We start from the raw sequence: 19,795 nt of genomic DNA on the forward strand, positions 1-19,795 counted from the left end.
GGGCGGTGTAGAAATTTGTGAATTACAGCGTTTATTTGATAAAACACTTTTTTTCTTAACAAAATTCCACCGTTTTCGTTTGATTTCTATGGTGAAACATCCCGAAAACCGTAGGTTTCAACTGCCGGACATTTCCGTTAAAGAATTTGTTTGAAAACGAAATTTTCTATTTTCATTTTTCGGGTTGCTGTTTGTTGGACCGGCGGCGGCTGAAAAATAGAAAGAAAAAGTTCGATTGACGCTTCGGACGATTTACGAAAAATAATTTGGTTTAATGGGACGTGACGCGTAGCGGCGGCGGCGACGGCGGCGCTCGACAACCTGAAAACGAATCAAAGTGCCATCGGAGCCGCAAGAAAAGTCGCATTCAAAGAGATGGCGGCGAGGTCGCGAGAGGAGTGAGAGGCGAAAATACACATCAAAAGATTCATCTAAAATTAAAACTAGACTTTGTTGGATTAATTTCTCGGAATTACTCTTATTAAATTCAGCATTCAGCATCCGCTTGCAGAGAAAACACACAAGCGTCCATGAGGATTTATATTATGTTATACTGCAACTAATTTGATGTATTTTTATACATTCTTTTGATCAAAAAATAGTTACATGGGTTGGATATTTTTTAAGGGACATGTAGGGGTGCTAAAAACAAGCTAAAACATAAATTTGTGGGGTGAAAACACGTTTTTCGCAATATCTCGAAAACTAGCGATCTTACAAAAAATTTGTAACAACGTATTTTGTAGCAAATTACTTTGTCTATAATTATGTTTATGTGACTTTTTGTCATAAATCCAAAATTTAAAAAGTTATGAGCAAAAAAGTGAAAAAATTACCTTTTTTTCGTAATAACTTTTTTTCTTTCAATTTTATCAAAAAAATATTTCAGAACAATTTTATAGAGGATTAATTCAAGAAGATTTTTCTCTATAAATTTTTCAAATTTCATTAATTTAAAACGCCGTTACAGCGCTTCAAAGTTAATCCAGTTCGTCAACTTTTCATATTTTTGTTGATAACTTTTTAAATTTTAGATTTACGCTAAAAAGTCATATAAACATAATTATAGACAAAGTAATTTGCTACAAAATACGTCTTTACAAAATTTTTGCAACATTAATAGTTTCCGAAATACCGCGAAAAATGTGTTTTCACATCTTTTTTTCAAGATGGCGGCCGGCCACGTTAGTAATTGAGTTTACATTTAAATACTCCAAATCAAAAACGAGTTAAGTCGAGTCCCATATTCGAATTTTCCCCCTTAGCACTTGGCATCGATGATAAATGTTTGTGGCGCGAAATTTAAAATTCCTAACCTATATTTCCACAGAATACAAACACCACGAAATTCAAATATTTCTTAGTGAGCCGCGGCAGTTTTCTGTCCTTTGCGCAAATCTTCTTTTTCTTCTCATTTTATAAAGAATGGTCTTAGATACAACAGGATATTCTTCAAATTAAGAGAAATTAGTGGGGTGAAAACACGTTTTTCGCAATATCTCGAAAACTAGCGATCTTACAAAAAATTTGTAACAACGTATTTTGTAGCAAATTACTTTGTCTATAATTATGTTCATATGACTTTTTGTCATAAATCCAAAATTTAAAAAGTTATGAGCAAAAAAGTGAAAAAATTACCTTTTTTTCGTAATAACTTTTTTTCTTTCAATTTTATCAAAAAAATATTTCAGAACAATTTTATAGAGGATTAATTCAAGAAGATTTTTCTCTATAAATTTTTCAAATTTCATTAATTTAAAACGCCGTTACAGCGCTTCAAAGTTAAACCAGTTCGTCAACTTTTCATATTTTTGTTGATAACTTTTTAAATTTTGGATTTACGCTAAAAAGTCATATTAACATAATTATAGACAAAGTAATTTGCTACAAAATACGTCTTTACAAAATTTTTGTAACATTAATAGTTTCCGAGATACCGCGAAAAATATGTTTTCACCTCTTTTTTTCAAGATGGCGCCCGGCCACAATAGTAAATGAATTTATATTTATATAGTTCACATCATAAGCGAGTTAAATCGAGTCCAATATTCAAATTGTCCCCCGTAACAAATTGCCTCTCAGTAGAGTGCGGTTAGAGAAACATTGGTTTAGAGTGACTCACGACAATCACGTTCACGACTATATATTAATTCAAATAATAAGAAAGATTCAAATATCATGAACGTGTTGAAGCTTATATAAATTAAAAATCTTCTTCGGGCACGTATAAATATCAAAAAAGTAGAAAAATAAAAAACACCTTCAGCGCGAATCGAACCTGTGACCTCGCGTACACGAGTTTCATACACTATCCGCTACACTATCGAGACCTTAATAAAAAATTTCTATACGCACAACTGTTTAAAACATTATTCTTCAGTTAGTAGTCAAAAATATGTTTAAAGTACATATTTTACATACGGTAATAGAAAAATAATATTTTTCTAATTCACACCACATCGTATATAAAAAAAAATGTTGGTAGGAATATACTAGAACTTAATAGATATTTTTTTATAAAAGTACCTGTCACAAGTATTAACTTAGGACACGGTTACGTGATTAAATATTTACTTTCTATATGTCGACTCCTTTCTACTCGAAGCTATAATTTCGAGGAATTCCTTAAAATTTGTTTGTATTTTTTTAAATTATGATTTTTAGTAATGTAAACATTTTCCATAGTGAGAATAGTGTTTTTAAATCTATGAATATGTAAACCCGATCATTTCCGAATGTCGTTCGGAAACTTCTCGATTCCAGTTATTATGTTTTACTTTAAACTTAAAAATTATGATTCAAGATTGTATTTTCTGTCCTCTTTTGACTTTGACATTGACAACCTAATAGTAGATCACTGATAACTGATTGCTAATAATATGATTCGTTCTGGGGTAGGTGATATCGAATCAATATGGCGGCGAAAAGAATATTATACAAAACAGTTAAGATCATAGAACAACATAAAACACAACAAAATGTATGCAATAGCTACAAAGAACTCTATAAGTATTAAAGTTTATTTCGTTAACCGAATTATCATCTTCTAAGTATAATATTCGAAGATTCTAATGTGATTGAAAACTAAACAAGCTTTATAGACATTTCAATTGAATTAAATGTTGAGATAGTAACCCCACATCAAGTTAAATAAATCACCATTGAAATTGATCAATACGACTGTCACATGATCGATGTTCGACATCTTTTATTATATCTTTATCTGTTAATAACAACAATAACCGGAATCAATCTGCTGTCATATGAATTTCATCTAGAAGCAGGGGCGTATTCAAAAAATTCTTAAACTCAATTTTACTTTTTCAATCGATTTATATCTCGAAATTTATGAATGAATTTTATAAAATAAACGCAAAAGGTATAAATTCTCTATTTATATTATAGATTTATTATTATATTATATTATTATTATATTTTTTTTTGGAAGAATTAAACCTTGTTGTTTGTTATTATGTGCGGAAACAAAAAGTTTATTAATTATTTATTTTTCAATAAATAGGGGTCGAAATAGTTGGCGAATAATTCGTTATAGGAAATTTCCAAAGTTTCCTAACATACAGTTTCGAGCAATTTTTCATTTGATAAATATTTATAAGAGTTTCAAACACAAACTCCAGAGTTTCAATCAACTCTCCAATTTGTCAGAACATCTGAGAAATCCATTTAATGTATCGAAGCAGTGTCTTATTGACCGAATATCCCAGAGTTTCAATCAACTTTTCGAATAGGCGAAGGTTCCAATCGATCACTGAATAGTTTCAATCAATTTTTTTATTTAAAAAAAAAGAGTTTCACTTCATTTGTCGTAGAAATTATCAAGAATTACTGAATTTCGTAAAGTTTCAATCAACTTTACATTTGTTCGAATAAACGAGAGTTTCATAGTGTAGAGTTTCAAACAAACGCTGAATATCGTAGAGTTTCAGTCAAGTATTTAATATTCCATAGTTTCAATCAACTTTTCGAATAGGCGAAGGTTCCAATCGACCACTGAATAGTTTCAATCAATTTTTTTATTTAAAAAAAAAGAGTTTCACTTCATTTGTCGTAGAAATTATCAAGAATTACTGAATTTCGTAGAGTTTCAATCAACTTTACATTTGTTCGAATAAACGAGAGTTTCATAGTGTAGAGTTTCAAACAAACGCTGAATATCGTAGAGTTTCAGTCAAGTATTTAATATTCCATAGTTTCAATCAACTTTTCGAATAGGCGAAGGTTCCAATCGACCACTGAATAGTTTCAATCAATTTTTTTATTTAAAAAAAAAAGAGTTTCACTTCATTTGTCGTAGAAATTATCAAGAATTACTGAATTTCGTAGAGTTTCAATCAACTTTACATTTGTTCGAATAAACGAGAGTTTCATAGTGTAGAGTTTCAAACAAACGCTGAATATCGTAGAGTTTCAGTCAAGTATTTAATATTCCATAGTTTCAATCAATTTTTCGAATAGGCGAAGGTTCCAATCGACCACTGAATAGTTTCAATCAATTTTTTTATTTAAAAAAAAAAGAGTTTCACTTCATTTGTCGTAGAAATTATCAAGAATTACTGAATTTCGTAGAGTTTCAATCAACTTTACATTTGTTCGAATAAACGAGAGTTTCATAGTGTAGAGTTTCAAACAAACGCTGAATATCGTAGAGTTTCAGTCAAGTATTTAATATTCCATAGTTTCAATCAACTTTTCGAATAGGCGAAGGTTCCAATCGACCACTGAATAGTTTCAATCAATTTTTTTATTAAAAAAAAAAAAGTTTCACTTCATTTGTCGTAGAAATTATCAAGAATTACTGAATTTCGTAGAGTTTCAATCAACTTTACATTTGTTCGAATAAACGAGAGTTTCATAGTGTAGAGTTTCAAACAAACGCTGAATATCGTAGAGTTTCAGTCAAGTATTTAATATTCCATAGTTTCAATCAACTTTGGATTCGAATAATTCATTATAAAATTGTCGGTAGTCATTTGATTTGACGTAAAACAGTGCCTCGGTCAATTTGACATTTCCGAGGCACGCCGATGATTCTGAGCGATCGCCGCCTTGATAAGGTTGGCGTAGATTTGAGAAATCACTTCGGTACAAATAGAATTCTGTTAAAAATAAAATTAAATAAAAATTAACCGATCCAATTAAGACGTATATATTTATAAAATAAGTTATTCGAGAAAGAATATCCATTGTATAAGTAAGAGAGGAATTCAGCTAATTTGGCACGGTGCCAGATAATTAAATGTTCTTAAATAAATTGCCGCAAATGATATAAAAACGCAGACATGGCAATCCGCCAAAATATTCAGCTTTTTGTCATGATTCCACCATAATTCTCAAAGGCAGTTGCCTCATAAATTATAAATTATTTGATCTAAACATATGGCGGACCAAAACGACGCGCGTTTTCTTTCAAAATCTCACATTTCAATGAAACGAATTCGATTTCGATTGAAAAAATTCATCGATTCCATACTAGTCCACAATTGATGACGCATACAAAGCGAATTCGTGCAATTTTTAAAGGGAACAGCGTTTTCTTTAGCCGGATACAAATTAATTCGGTTTTCGAGGTTATCGTTGCCGGCGACGTAGCGTGTGCTGTTATAATACAGTTTTTATTTGTTAGTAACGTAAAAATCTCGTAGGATCGTCAAAACGACCGTTTTTGTTGTATATTCGAATTTCTTGACATCGAAAAAAAATTATCGAGGTTTTTTTTTTATATTCAAGCACAAAAAACGATTTATATACCATTTTACTGGTTAATAATAACGAATAAACGTACTTACTTACGTGTCATATGTTCGGTGTTTGTTTTATATCTATGACGTCACTAATATTGCGGTCGTACTGAAATGTTTAAACTACCGACAAAATTTTTGAATTTTCGATAATTTTGACTTGAAGTCGCGGTGTTTTGGGGGTCTAAGGACATATTTTGATGGTTAACTTAAGAAATTGGTCTATTTTGGATTGTCGTCGAAAGATAAATTCTAAATATCCGCATAAGTAAAAAAAAATTAATGCTAATGTCAAAGTTTTATCATCGTGTGACGCCATTATTGTCATTAACTATATTGCGCATATTAATAAATGTTTATCAAGTAGAAACCTCCATAAATTGATGTAAATAACCAATTAATACAAATATTTAAATTACGTGCTCTTTAAAAAAAAAAATCGAGTTCCATATTAAAGAGGAAATCAAAAATTGTTTTGTGGGGATTTTACGAAATGGTACAACGCTTAATCAGCAACTAGCTTTGTTTCGGTTCTCGTATTCCTTAAAACTTTTTGAGAAAAAACGAATTTAATCAATACACAATGGTACGTGAAAATTAGCGAAGCTACTAGACAAAAATATGGAGAATTGTTGGCAGAAGTTTGTTCCGAAGAAAGATAGGCATGTTTCGAGAAGAATCGTGAATTGTTTGGAGTCGAAAAACTGTTTTTCTACATCTGGATAAAGTTCGTGAAATGTTTGGAATCAGGAAAATTGATTTTCTACTTCTGTAGACAGTTCGTGAATTGTTTGGAGTCGAAAAACTGATTTTCTACTTCTGTAGATGGTTCGTGAATTGTTTGGAACCAGGAAAACCGATTTTCTACTTCTGTAGACGGTTCGTGAATTGTTTAGAACCAGGAAAATTGATTTTCTACTTCTGTAGACGGTTCATGAATTGTTTAGAACCAGGAAAATTGATTTTCTACTTCTGTAGATGGTTCGTGAATTGTTTGGAACCAGGAAAACCGATTTTCTACTTCTGTAGACGGTTCGTGAATTGTTTGGAACCAGGAAAACCGATTTTCTACTTCTGTAGACGGTTCGTGAATTGTTTAGAACCAGGAAAATTGATTTTCTACTTCTGTAGACGGTTCATGAATTGTTTAGAACCAGGAAAATTGATTTTCTACTTCTGTAGATGGTTCGTGAATTGTTTGGAACCAGGAAAACCGATTTTCTACTTCTGTAGACGGTTCGTGAATTGTTTAGAACCAGGAAAATTGATTTTCTACTTCTGTAGACGGTTCGTGAATTGTTTAGAACCAGGAAAATTAATTTTCTACTTCTGTAGACAGTTCGTGAATTGTTTAGAACCAGGAAAACTGATTTTCTACTTCTGTAGACGGTTCGTGAATTGTTTGGAACCAGGAAAACCGATTTTCTACTTCTGTAGACGGTTCGTGAATTGTTTAGAACCAGGAAAATTAATTTTCTACTTCTGTAGACAGTTCGTGAATTGTTTAGAACCAGGAAAACTGATTTTCTACTTCTGTAGACGGTTCGTGAATTGTTTGGAACCAGGAAAACCGATTTTCTACTTCTGTAGACGGTTCGTGAATTGTTTAGAACCAGGAAAATTGATTTTCTACTTCTGTAGACGGTTCGTGAATTGTTTGGAACCAGGAAAATTGATTTTCTACTTCTGTAGACGGTTCGTGAATTGTTTAGAACCAGGAAAATTGATTTTCTACTTCTGTAGACGGTTCGTGAATTGTTTAGAACCAGGAAAATTAATTTTCTACTTCTGTAGACAGTTCGTGAATTGTTTGGAGTCGAAAAACTGATTTTCTACTTCTGTAGATGGTTCGTGAATTGTTTGGAACCAGGAAAACCGATTTTCTACTTCTGTAGACGGTTCGTGAATTGTTTAGAACCAGGAAAATTGATTTTCTACTTCTGTAGACGGTTCGTGAATTGTTTAGAACCAGGAAAATTGATTTTCTACTTCTGTAGACGGTTCATGAATTGTTTAGAACCAGGAAAATTGATTTTCTACTTCTGTAGATGGTTCGTGAATTGTTTGGAACCAGGAAAACCGATTTTCTACTTCTGTAGACGGTTCGTGAATTGTTTAGAACCAGGAAAATTGATTTTCTACTTCTGTAGACGGTTCGTGAATTGTTTAGAACCAGGAAAATTAATTTTCTACTTCTGTAGACAGTTCGTGAATTGTTTAGAACCAGGAAAACTGATTTTCTACTTCTGTAGACGGTTCGTGAATTGTTTGGAACCAGGAAAACCGATTTTCTACTTCTGTAGACGGTTCGTGAATTGTTTGGAACCAGGAAAATTGATTTTCTACTTCTGTAGACGGTTCATGAATTGTTTAGAACCAGGAAAATTGATTTTCTACTTCTGTAGATGGTTCGTGAATTGTTTGGAACCAGGAAAACCGATTTTCTACTTCTGTAGACGGTTCATGAATTGTTTAGAACCAGGAAAATTGATTTTCTACTTCTGTAGACGGTTCGTGAATTGTTTAGAACCAGGAAAATTGATTTTCTACTTCTGTAGACGGTTCATGAATTGTTTAGAACCAGGAAAATTGATTTTCTACTTCTGTAGACGGTTCGTGAATTGTTTGGAACCAGGAAAATTGATTTTCTACTTCTGTAGACGGTTCATGAATTGTTTAGAACCAGGAAAATTGATTTTCTACTTCTGTAGACGGTTCGTGAATTGTTTGGAACCAGGAAAACCGATTTTCTACTTCTGTAGACGGTTCGTGAATTGTTTGGAACCAGGAAAATTGATTTTCTACTTCTGTAGACGGTTCATGAATTGTTTGGAACCAGGAAAATTGATTTTCTACTTCTGTAGACGGTTCATGAATTGTTTAGAACCAGGAAAATTGATTTTCTACTTCTGTAGACGGTTCATGAATTGTTTAGAACCAGGAAAATTGATTTTCTACTTCTGTAGACGGTTCGTGAATTGTTTGGAACCAGGAAAACCGATTTTCTACTTCTGTAGACGGTTCGTGAATTGTTTGGAACCAGGAAAATTGATTTTCTACTTCTGTAGACGGTTCATGAATTGTTTAGAACCAGGAAAATTGATTTTCTACTTCTGTAGATGGTTCGTGAATTGTTTAGAACCAGGAAAACTGATTTTCTACTTCTGTAGACGGTTCGTGAATTGTTTGGAACCAGGAAAACCGATTTTCTACTTCTGTAGACGGTTCGTGAATTGTTTAGAACCAGGAAAATTGATTTTCTACTTCTGTAGACGGTTCATGAATTGTTTAGAACCAGGAAAATTGATTTTCTACTTCTGTAGATGGTTCGTGAATTGTTTGGAACCAGGAAAACCGATTTTCTACTTCTGTAGACGGTTCGTGAATTGTTTGGAACCAGGAAAACCGATTTTCTACTTCTGTAGACGGTTCGTGAATTGTTTAGAACCAGGAAAATTGATTTTCTACTTCTGTAGACGGTTCATGAATTGTTTAGAACCAGGAAAATTGATTTTCTACTTCTGTAGATGGTTCGTGAATTGTTTGGAACCAGGAAAACCGATTTTCTACTTCTGTAGACGGTTCGTGAATTGTTTAGAACCAGGAAAATTGATTTTCTACTTCTGTAGACGGTTCGTGAATTGTTTAGAACCAGGAAAATTAATTTTCTACTTCTGTAGACAGTTCGTGAATTGTTTAGAACCAGGAAAACTGATTTTCTACTTCTGTAGACGGTTCGTGAATTGTTTGGAACCAGGAAAACCGATTTTCTACTTCTGTAGACGGTTCGTGAATTGTTTAGAACCAGGAAAATTAATTTTCTACTTCTGTAGACAGTTCGTGAATTGTTTAGAACCAGGAAAACTGATTTTCTACTTCTGTAGACGGTTCGTGAATTGTTTGGAACCAGGAAAACCGATTTTCTACTTCTGTAGACGGTTCGTGAATTGTTTAGAACCAGGAAAATTGATTTTCTACTTCTGTAGACGGTTCGTGAATTGTTTGGAACCAGGAAAATTGATTTTCTACTTCTGTAGACGGTTCGTGAATTGTTTAGAACCAGGAAAATTGATTTTCTACTTCTGTAGACGGTTCGTGAATTGTTTAGAACCAGGAAAATTAATTTTCTACTTCTGTAGACAGTTCGTGAATTGTTTGGAGTCGAAAAACTGATTTTCTACTTCTGTAGATGGTTCGTGAATTGTTTGGAACCAGGAAAACCGATTTTCTACTTCTGTAGACGGTTCGTGAATTGTTTAGAACCAGGAAAATTGATTTTCTACTTCTGTAGACGGTTCGTGAATTGTTTAGAACCAGGAAAATTGATTTTCTACTTCTGTAGACGGTTCATGAATTGTTTAGAACCAGGAAAATTGATTTTCTACTTCTGTAGATGGTTCGTGAATTGTTTGGAACCAGGAAAACCGATTTTCTACTTCTGTAGACGGTTCGTGAATTGTTTAGAACCAGGAAAATTGATTTTCTACTTCTGTAGACGGTTCGTGAATTGTTTAGAACCAGGAAAATTAATTTTCTACTTCTGTAGACAGTTCGTGAATTGTTTAGAACCAGGAAAACTGATTTTCTACTTCTGTAGACGGTTCGTGAATTGTTTGGAACCAGGAAAACCGATTTTCTACTTCTGTAGACGGTTCGTGAATTGTTTAGAACCAGGAAAATTAATTTTCTACTTCTGTAGACAGTTCGTGAATTGTTTAGAACCAGGAAAACTGATTTTCTACTTCTGTAGACGGTTCGTGAATTGTTTGGAACCAGGAAAACCGATTTTCTACTTCTGTAGACGGTTCGTGAATTGTTTAGAACCAGGAAAATTGATTTTCTACTTCTGTAGACGGTTCGTGAATTGTTTGGAACCAGGAAAATTGATTTTCTACTTCTGTAGATGGTTCGTGAATTGTTTGGAACCAGGAAAACCGATTTTCTACTTCTGTAGACGGTTCGTGAATTGTTTAGAACCAGGAAAATTGATTTTCTACTTCTGTAGACGGTTCGTGAATTGTTTAGAACCAGGAAAATTAATTTTCTACTTCTGTAGACAGTTCGTGAATTGTTTAGAACCAGGAAAACTGATTTTCTACTTCTGTAGACGGTTCGTGAATTGTTTGGAACCAGGAAAACTGATTTTCTACTTCTGTAGACAGTTCGTGAATTGTTTGGAACCAGGAAAACCGATTTTCTACTTCTGTAGACAGTTCGTGAATTGTTTGGAACCAGGAAAACCGATTTTCTACTTCTGTAGACAGTTCGTGAATTGTTTGGAACCAGGAAAACCGATTTTCTACTTCTGTAGACGGTTCGTGAATTGTTTAGAACCAGGAAAATTAATTTTCTACTTCTGTAGACAGTTCGTGAATTGTTTAGAACCAGGAAAACCGATTTTCTACTTCTGTAGACAGTTCGTGAATTGTTTGGAACCAGGAAAATTGATTTTCTACTTCTGGAAAGAGTTCGTGACTTGTTTTGGGAGGAAAAATTTTACGTATCGATACGGTAGATGGAAAACAAGGTGAAAACATTTATCATGATGTCAATTATAATCATTTATACTCAACGTTTCTCGATATTTCTTTTAATAGAATCAAACGCCTTTCATGCATTTTTTTTATCATCGGAATCGATGAAATTCGCCCATAATCTGGAAAACTGTTTACAAATATCAACGTAGAAACACCTGAGAAGTCTACCTGTACTTCCTGACATCCTTCAATATCTCATGGGGCAAATTTCTAATAAATATTCAATTTTATACGTTTAAAAAATTTAATTCATCAATCATTGGTAACACAAATTGTTTGAACACACAGTAGATACTAAACGATGTGGCACATTCTAACTTCAATGGATTATTTATCAAATTTATCGAAAATTTCATCGAATCGTTCGACGAAAACTTTTATTTTCAACTTACTAGCGGTTTATATGCCACATTTGTATTTTTAAATATATTTTCCGATTCCAGTTAAACAATAATTAAATATATAATAAATTACTTGATAACCTAGAATGCGGTAAATGTTTAATATTTCGTTTTTATCGGAAACCATATTAATTTATTATTATTTGAACGTGACGGAATAGCGGAAAAGGAAAAAAAAATCGTTGTCGTTTCACATTTTATAAATACAAATCGAATCACGACCTAAAATCGTAAATTAACCCAATCCAAAATAATTAATCATTCTATCAAAAATTACGAGGGCGGTTTCGAAAATTATCGAGACAAACACTGTAGAAAACTGTCAATCGTCGATAATAAGCCGCAGTTTTGGTAATATAGAGTCTAAAATCAACAAAAACCTTCGATTTTGCAAAATATTCGAGGATTTCTTCTCGAGGATAACGCGTTTCCTTATACGCACCCGATACAATTTAAAAACAATGGTGGGAGATAGTAAAACATCCCCCTTACAATCCGGATTTATTACCCCGTGACTACCACATATTTGGACCACTGAAAAAGCCCTCGGAAGTCACATGTTGCCCGATACCGAGATGGTATTGAATCGCCCTCGTATATATATAAATTTATTCCGTAAAATCGATTATATTTTTGTTTCACTTGGTATTTTGGTTCAATTTGGGTGAAAATCTGAGAAATATATTTACCTTAAATAATTTTTTCAACTTTTTCGATAAAAACACACAAAACAATGAACACTTCACTTGGAACTTTTCGACACTAAACTCGATTTCAGGTAGTACTTAACATTTCAAATTTGTTATCTTTTATTATTCGGAATTGGATACATAATCACGTTCGCTTGTACCGCCATTTTGATATAATTCATTACCACTAACGACAATTCAATTAATATTCACTTTTAGTATGAAATCAATTTATTAAACGGGACGTTTAGGCTCCCAATTATTGAATTATTGACGACTCGTAATTTTTAGCGAATTAGTCTCTAAAAATCTATCAAGAATTTAATTTTTAAACGTGTAAAAGTAACGAAACTCGCCATCTTTGTCAAGAAGATACAATCGTCCGATGTTCCAGTTCGCTTCTGCGCATTCTGAAGCATGCGCAATATGGATAAAGTTTATTTCCATACCAACTGTCTTTATAGAAGTAATGATAAATCGAACTTGTGCGCATGTGTCATACACGGCACGAAATGCAAAAACTTGTCTGTCTGTGGACCGTGTCGATACGTTTTTACCTTTGAATTTTGTATTTAAAATTAGGAATAGTAAATAAGAAACTGACAAATTTCTAATGCTTTTACTTTTCTTCGAACTAAAATTCAAAAATTTCGTTTTCAATTATTCAATTATACAGAGTGACATTGACATTTGACATATCCGTATTATTTTTATAATTATCGATATTAATAGGTTGTATTTACTTGAAAACCACCCTTGGGGGTATATAAATTCGAATTAATATATTGCAAAGTCGATATTTCTTGATTTTAGACCGATTTTAAAAGGAAAAACAATTTACTCGCGATATAACATCGGGAAAGTAAAGGGGGTGAGTTTTTAAGGGTTTTTGGTAAAACTTTACAACTTTTGTATCCGTAATTTCTTCACATAACCTCAAAATTTACGATCCAATGTCAGCGATACATAGAAATATACAGAGTGACATTAGTTAGTTGTAAATTTGACATTTGACATTTTTTTAGGTTAGATTATTGCGGAAAACAGAAGCGGATAGCGCGTACCACCTTGTTTATAAGAGAGAGAGAAAAAAAAACCGTGGCAACTGTTATTATTTCAATTTTAATGATCGCATTCACTGACTCGTTTCTTCGGCGGTGATCGATAAAATATTTTACGGCTTGCACATCGTGGGGCCGGCTCTCCATTATTTTCATACCGAAAAGGCAATAAAAACCGTGTGCTAGACGGAGGGAGGGGGCGTGTACCCGCCTCCGGTATCCAATCGGACCCCTTCACCCGCAGTTTTTACGATCCCAGACCTGAATCAAACCGCCAAATTTAATTATAAAACTCGAACTGACAATCAGACTGTGACCGCTCATTACGGGATTTATGGTTGCTCGCCACCGATGCGACGTATGCTTGATGGCCATCCATCGCGGACCCGATGTTCGACAGCTTTATGTACCAAGAATTATACACAGCGGTCAACTAAAATATTTATATGCACTCGAGAAAAAAATTCGAATCTCGTTACCCTTTTTTGCGAATTGTTCACAAAAAGGTAACGCGTTTTATTTTTTTTTTTTTTGGGTAAATTGTTGTAGGACGTATCCAGATTGACTAAAATCAAAATGAATGTTAAAGAGGCATCCGATTTCTCGTCCAAGGATTTATTTTATGACGATATTAGTAACGCAGTTGGATTTTTATTACTTATTCAACAAGGTCTCCCACAGTATTATTGTATATCCTCGATCCTTACCCAGTTACTCAGAATTCTGTTACTGGGAACTATTTTGATAATTAGCCTACAAAATTTCGTAAAATTCACTAGCGCATTTTGTAATATGAATTGTATCTTGTTGAATTTGATTTATATCTCTATAAATCTTTCAAATTTTCGACACAAGCAATCATAAATTAAAAAAGTCGCTTTTTCGAATTTTTCGAAAGTGCTAAATTTATTATTAAACGTTCTATTCACTTAAAACCATCCCTTGGGGGTATATAAATATGAATTAATATCTTTTAAAGTGTATATTTCTTTATTTTAGACCCTTTTTAAAAAGAAAAATAATTTAAGTCCCATTTAAGATCGGGAAGGTAAAAGGGGTGAGTTATTAAGGGTGAAAAACGGTTTATTTCGATTTATGGTAAAACTACGGGCACTATGGAAAAAGAATAAAAAAAATTTACATATTTTGTATTCATTTTTTTATTACATAACCTCACAAATTATTTTTTGCCTTTTTTGAGAAAATTTACCATGGTGATGGTAATATTTTTTCATACCATCAGAAAGTAGGGATTTCAAAGAACGAAAATATAAACGATTTTTTTTAAAAAAACGAATATTTTGAAGGGAGAATTTTCGTTCGAAAATTTTTCGATATTATGTCGAAATAACGTGAAAAAATAAATATTTCAAATCGAATAAATTATTGTGTATACGAGACATAAAAAAGGAACTTTTCACAAAATTTCGTCAAAAAAAAATGTTTTTTGTAAAAGAAAAAAATTATAAACGAAAAACTCGTTTTATTAATTTTTCACATAAATTTTGAGGTTATACGAAAAAAGTGTAAATACAAAAGTTGTAGATCTTTTCATTACCTACAACTTTTCTATTTGACGTTTCCCCGTAGGACCTTTAGTTTTTCCGGAAATCAAGAAAAACCGTTTTTTGCCCTTAAAAACTCACCCCCTTCCCCTTTTCGATCACATATCGCTCGTAAATCAATTTTCTAATGTTTTTATCATATTCTCCCCTTTTTACAACATATTCCATATACGAGGACGGTTCCAAAAGTACTTGACCCAACTAAGATGTCTTCGCTCAAACGTTACGATAAATTTTGAGGTTATGTGAAAAAAGTGTAAATACAAAAGTTGTACATCTTTTCATTACCTACAACTTTTCTATTTGACGTTTCCCCGTAGGACCTTTAGTTTTTCCGGAAATCAAGAAAAACCGTTTTTTGCCCTTAAAAACTCACCCCCTTCCCCTTTTCGATCACATATCGCCCGTAAATCAATTTTCTAATGTTTTTATCATATTCTCCCCTTTTTACAACATATTTCATATACGAGGACGGTTCCAAAAGTACTTGACCCAACTAAGATGTCTTCGCTCAAACGTTACGATAAATTTTGAGGTTATGTGAAAAAAGTGTAAATACAAAAGTTGTACATCTTTTCATTACCTACAATTTTTCTATTTGACGTTTCCCCGTAGGACATTTAGTTTTTCGAGAAAACAAGAAAAACCGTTTTTTGTCCTTAAAAACTCAACTCCTTTCCTTTCCCGACCTCAGATCGAGGGTAAATCATTTTTCCTTTTATTTTCATAATATTCTCCTCCTTTTAAAATGGGTTTCATCGTACTATCACCGTTTTTTGTTCCAAAACAGCTTTGGCATTTGAATATTTGATATAACCTAAAAAAAAATTCGACCCGCTAAATGTCTTCTCTTCTTTTTTAATCTAATAGTGGTCTTCGCACTATCGGCCTCAAAATTTGAGTTCTTCGATTCCAAATCTAACATTTCATATTTCGAATTTGAATATTTTCGAAGAAATACATTTTTCTCAAACTATTCGGTCCGAATTATCAATTATTGTGTTATGGCTTCAAAGTACCAGTCTGGGGTTTCGAAAGTCGTAAAATACCACCACACCCATTATAATTAAGGACTAGTTTTTATGATGGAAGGTAAAAAAAATTTTAGCGAGGTCCAGACGGATCGATTTTAAACGGAATGGATATGAAGAATAAAAAACAGAAATTACTCTATTGAAAATAGTCACTGACAGTTATTCAACTAAATTTGATTTGGCAACATTGCCATTACCAAGTTTCAACGTCATAACAGATGATAGAATAGACAAAATACTAAACATTTTTTTAAAAATGTGTCTATTTTTTATTTCATCCTTATCGTTTTGTTACAAATTTCGAGTTATGTCTAATCCTTATTTAGAACTAAACCGCGTCGTTATAAATTTCGAGATGCGCCTCTTTTATGTCCATTGGGAGGCGCCCGTGGCTCCGCCCCTTTTATATCTCTCTATTGGAGTCGTTTACGCAACTCTCGCAAACCCGCCAGCAGCGATCAGATCAAACTTGTCCCTAATTGAATGTTTTATCAGAACGATCGTAAACGCCGCCTTTCGTATAAACCAAACACAGATTTCAACTAGACTACGAAAATATTTATTAGATTTCAAATTTATTAAACAAATATTCACCTAGAACATAGAAACGTCAATTTGGATTTTCAACTTGACGTTTGACCGTTTAAAAGCACCATCTCGAGGCGGATGAATACATCACTTAATTCGATGTCTAGCGAAACCAACTTCAAAAAATAAAATTTGTAAATTATGGAATTCAGTTAATATTACTAGCACTAAATTGAATAAGGGGGTTAGAAAGCAATTTATTCTAATTATCGATGTCATTTATGTCTTAATAAAAGTACCCCTATCGAGAGTTAAATATCTGGCACAGATTTTAAATACACATCATCGTTTCCCGCATTAACGCCGCCGAAATTTTTGGTACAAATCAAAATTATTCAATAACAATAATTATAGATATAACGATAACGACGCGCACGCGCTATATCACTGCGAATAGCAACGTGGACGCCATTTTGTACTGTATTTAATGTTAGATATGAATAGAAATCAATGATAAAAAAAGAAGATTGATAATTGACAGTTAATAAGTCTATAATGTCAAACCAAACTGTAAAAATATGCATTTTGATTTAGTTTGATGGATTTGCAATCCATTTCAACTGATATAAGTGTCAAATGTCATATTAATTGACAGTTTGTTTTTATGACGTTTCGAAAATAGTTTTAACCGTGTTTTTCCTGTTATGTCGGTATGTAATTTTATAATTTCGTTATTTGTGGTCTAGAAAATCGAAAAATCGTCCGATTTCGACGAATTTTTTTTTAAAATGTTCGTTTTTACGGCGGATTTATGAAAATAAATATAGAAAATATCTCACTTGGCGATTTTATACGGTTACATGAGTTTAAAATGATTTTAATAGTCAATTTTAGTTTTTTAACGGCGAAAATTGTCAATATTTCAAAATTAACTTGTAATATTGTAAATTTGAATGCAATAAGTGATTTTAAGAATAATTTCGTTCATATAACTTAATAAAAACGATTATATACGAGAATACGTCAATTTTTAATCGTAAAAACATGATAAATCAACATTTTATTATAATTTTTTTTTAAATTTGTTCGTTTTTTTGCGTAGATTAAGAAAAAAAATATAACAACTTCATTTGATTATCAGAAAAAAAGTTATCATCAATTATATGCATTTTCAAACATTTAAATCCCTGAAACCAATATAGGTTTCCGATTTTTTTTTATTCCCGTAATTATTTTCGTAAATCCGGCGTAAAAACGAACATTTTGAAAAAAATTTCATCGAAATCGGACGATTTTTCGATTTGCTAGACCCCAAAAATGCTAATCACGTAATTCAGCGGGGATTTGGGTACTTTTATACTTGGTCCGCCCTGTACAAATCCGTATAATTAGTTAGAATGCAATATAACTACAGTAAGTTCTTTGAATCGAAACGATTTAAAAGAAAATTTACTACTTTTTATTTGCATTCGAAATTAACTAGTTAAATATCATTTTGAACGGGTTCCATTATATTTTATTATTACAATAGTTTTAAGTACTTCAACATATTCTATCGATAAACAAAGAACAATGTTCTTTGAACGGTATATTGGACAGTAAATTAAAGGAAGTCGCTTATTAACATAAACCAGCTAATTCGCTTACCTACGATACAATGAAATGATGAATAATCAATTTATACAATGTTTTCCAAAACTTTATAGCTGCGAAGATAAAGAAAAACGCATCCAACGAAGTATCTTGTACAGATTGTCCCCGTAAAACTTACGTATTAATAAATAACGGGTATAAGCCGTCCCTGTCCAGTTAATAATACGTAATATTTACAAGGACAATCTGTATAATTTGAAGATAGTAAAAACGGATTTTTTGATCGATTTTTTTAAGAAAAACGTACTACTATTTGTTTAACCCGAACAAATTTATGATTTAGGAAATATTTAGATTTTTATATCGTTGTATATATCAAAAAAACTGTTTTTTTTTTATAAAGAGACATTACGAAAATAATTATCACAAATTGTGAACATAAAGTATTTTTTTGTCGAAAAATCTTTGTAAAAATGCATTTTTACCACTTTAGATTATACAGATTGTCCTTGCAAAAGTTACGTATTATTAACAATCTAGTATAAGCCGTCCCTGTCTTTTAAATAGTAGTATCGAATTATTTATACTGTCAAATACACTACAAGAACTAATTTAATCATTTATTCAAAATTTCGTAATAATCGTATGTATAGTTTAGAAAATATAATTAAAAATAAATTTTAATTTCGAAAATTTGAAAGCTTGTATTTCAGAAACGAAACGTCGTACGAAAATTTTTTTAAATCGAAATTTATTACGTTTAAACAATAATCGGAAAGTATGTAAATAATAAACTACTATCTGAAGTACAGGGGCGGATCATCCTAAATGGTTAATTAAGCGTAATTTTTACAAGGACAATCTGTATAATTTAAAGATACTAAAAACGAATTTTTTAATCGATTTTTTTAAGAAAAACGTATTACTATTTGTTTAACTCGATCAAATTTATTATTTACGAAATATTTAGATTTTTATATCGTAGTATATATCAAAAAAACTGTTTTTTTTTTATAAAGAGACATTACGAAAATAATTATCACAAATTGTGAACATAAAGTATTTTTTTGTCGAAAAATCTTTGTAAAAATGCATTTTTACCACTTTAGATTATACAGATTGTCCCCGTAAAAGTTACGTATTATTAACAATCTAGTATAAGCCGTCCCTGTCTTTTAAATAGTAGTATGGAATTATTTATACTGTCAAATACACTACAAGGACTAATTTAATCATTTATTCAAAATTTCGTAATAATCGTATGTATAGTTTAGAAAATATAATTAAAAATAAATTTTAATTTCGAAAATTTGAAAGCTTGTATTTCAGAAACGAAACGTCGTACGAAAATTTTTTTAAATCGAAATTTATCACATTAAAACAATAATCGGAAAGTATGTAAATAATAAACTACTATCTGAAGTACAGGGGCGGATCATCCTCAATGGTTAATTAAGCGTAATTTTTACAAGGACAATCTGTATAATTTAAAGATACTAAAAACGAATTTTTTAATCGATTTTTTTAAGAAAAACGTACTACTATTTGTTTAACCCGAACAAATTTATGATTTAGGAAATATTTAGATTTTTATATCGTTGTATATATCAAAAAAACTGTTTTTTTTT

The 19,795-nt window shown here is 31.8% G+C and overlaps 1 protein-coding gene across 6 annotated transcripts in view; it reads right to left on the minus strand.

The window, feature by feature from the left end:
• The window catches only part of LOC130445102 (protein dead ringer-like), a 177,588-nt gene that overhangs the window by 153,786 nt on the left and 4,007 nt on the right, over positions 1–19,795 (minus strand). For 2 of the 6 annotated variants that reach the window (XM_056780612.1, XM_056780610.1), the window contains exon 1: positions 12,387–12,455. The exons of the other annotated variants lie outside the window; for them this stretch is intronic. The gene's annotated coding sequence lies outside the window, so the exon portion shown is untranslated. Of the gene's footprint in view, positions 1–12,386; positions 12,456–19,795 lie in introns of those variants that run through there. 6 annotated transcript variants of the gene reach the window in all.

The sequence above is a fragment of the Diorhabda sublineata genome, chromosome 6 (assembly GCF_026230105.1).
Source record: "Diorhabda sublineata isolate icDioSubl1.1 chromosome 6, icDioSubl1.1, whole genome shotgun sequence".
Taxonomy (NCBI): domain Eukaryota; kingdom Metazoa; phylum Arthropoda; class Insecta; order Coleoptera; family Chrysomelidae; genus Diorhabda; species Diorhabda sublineata.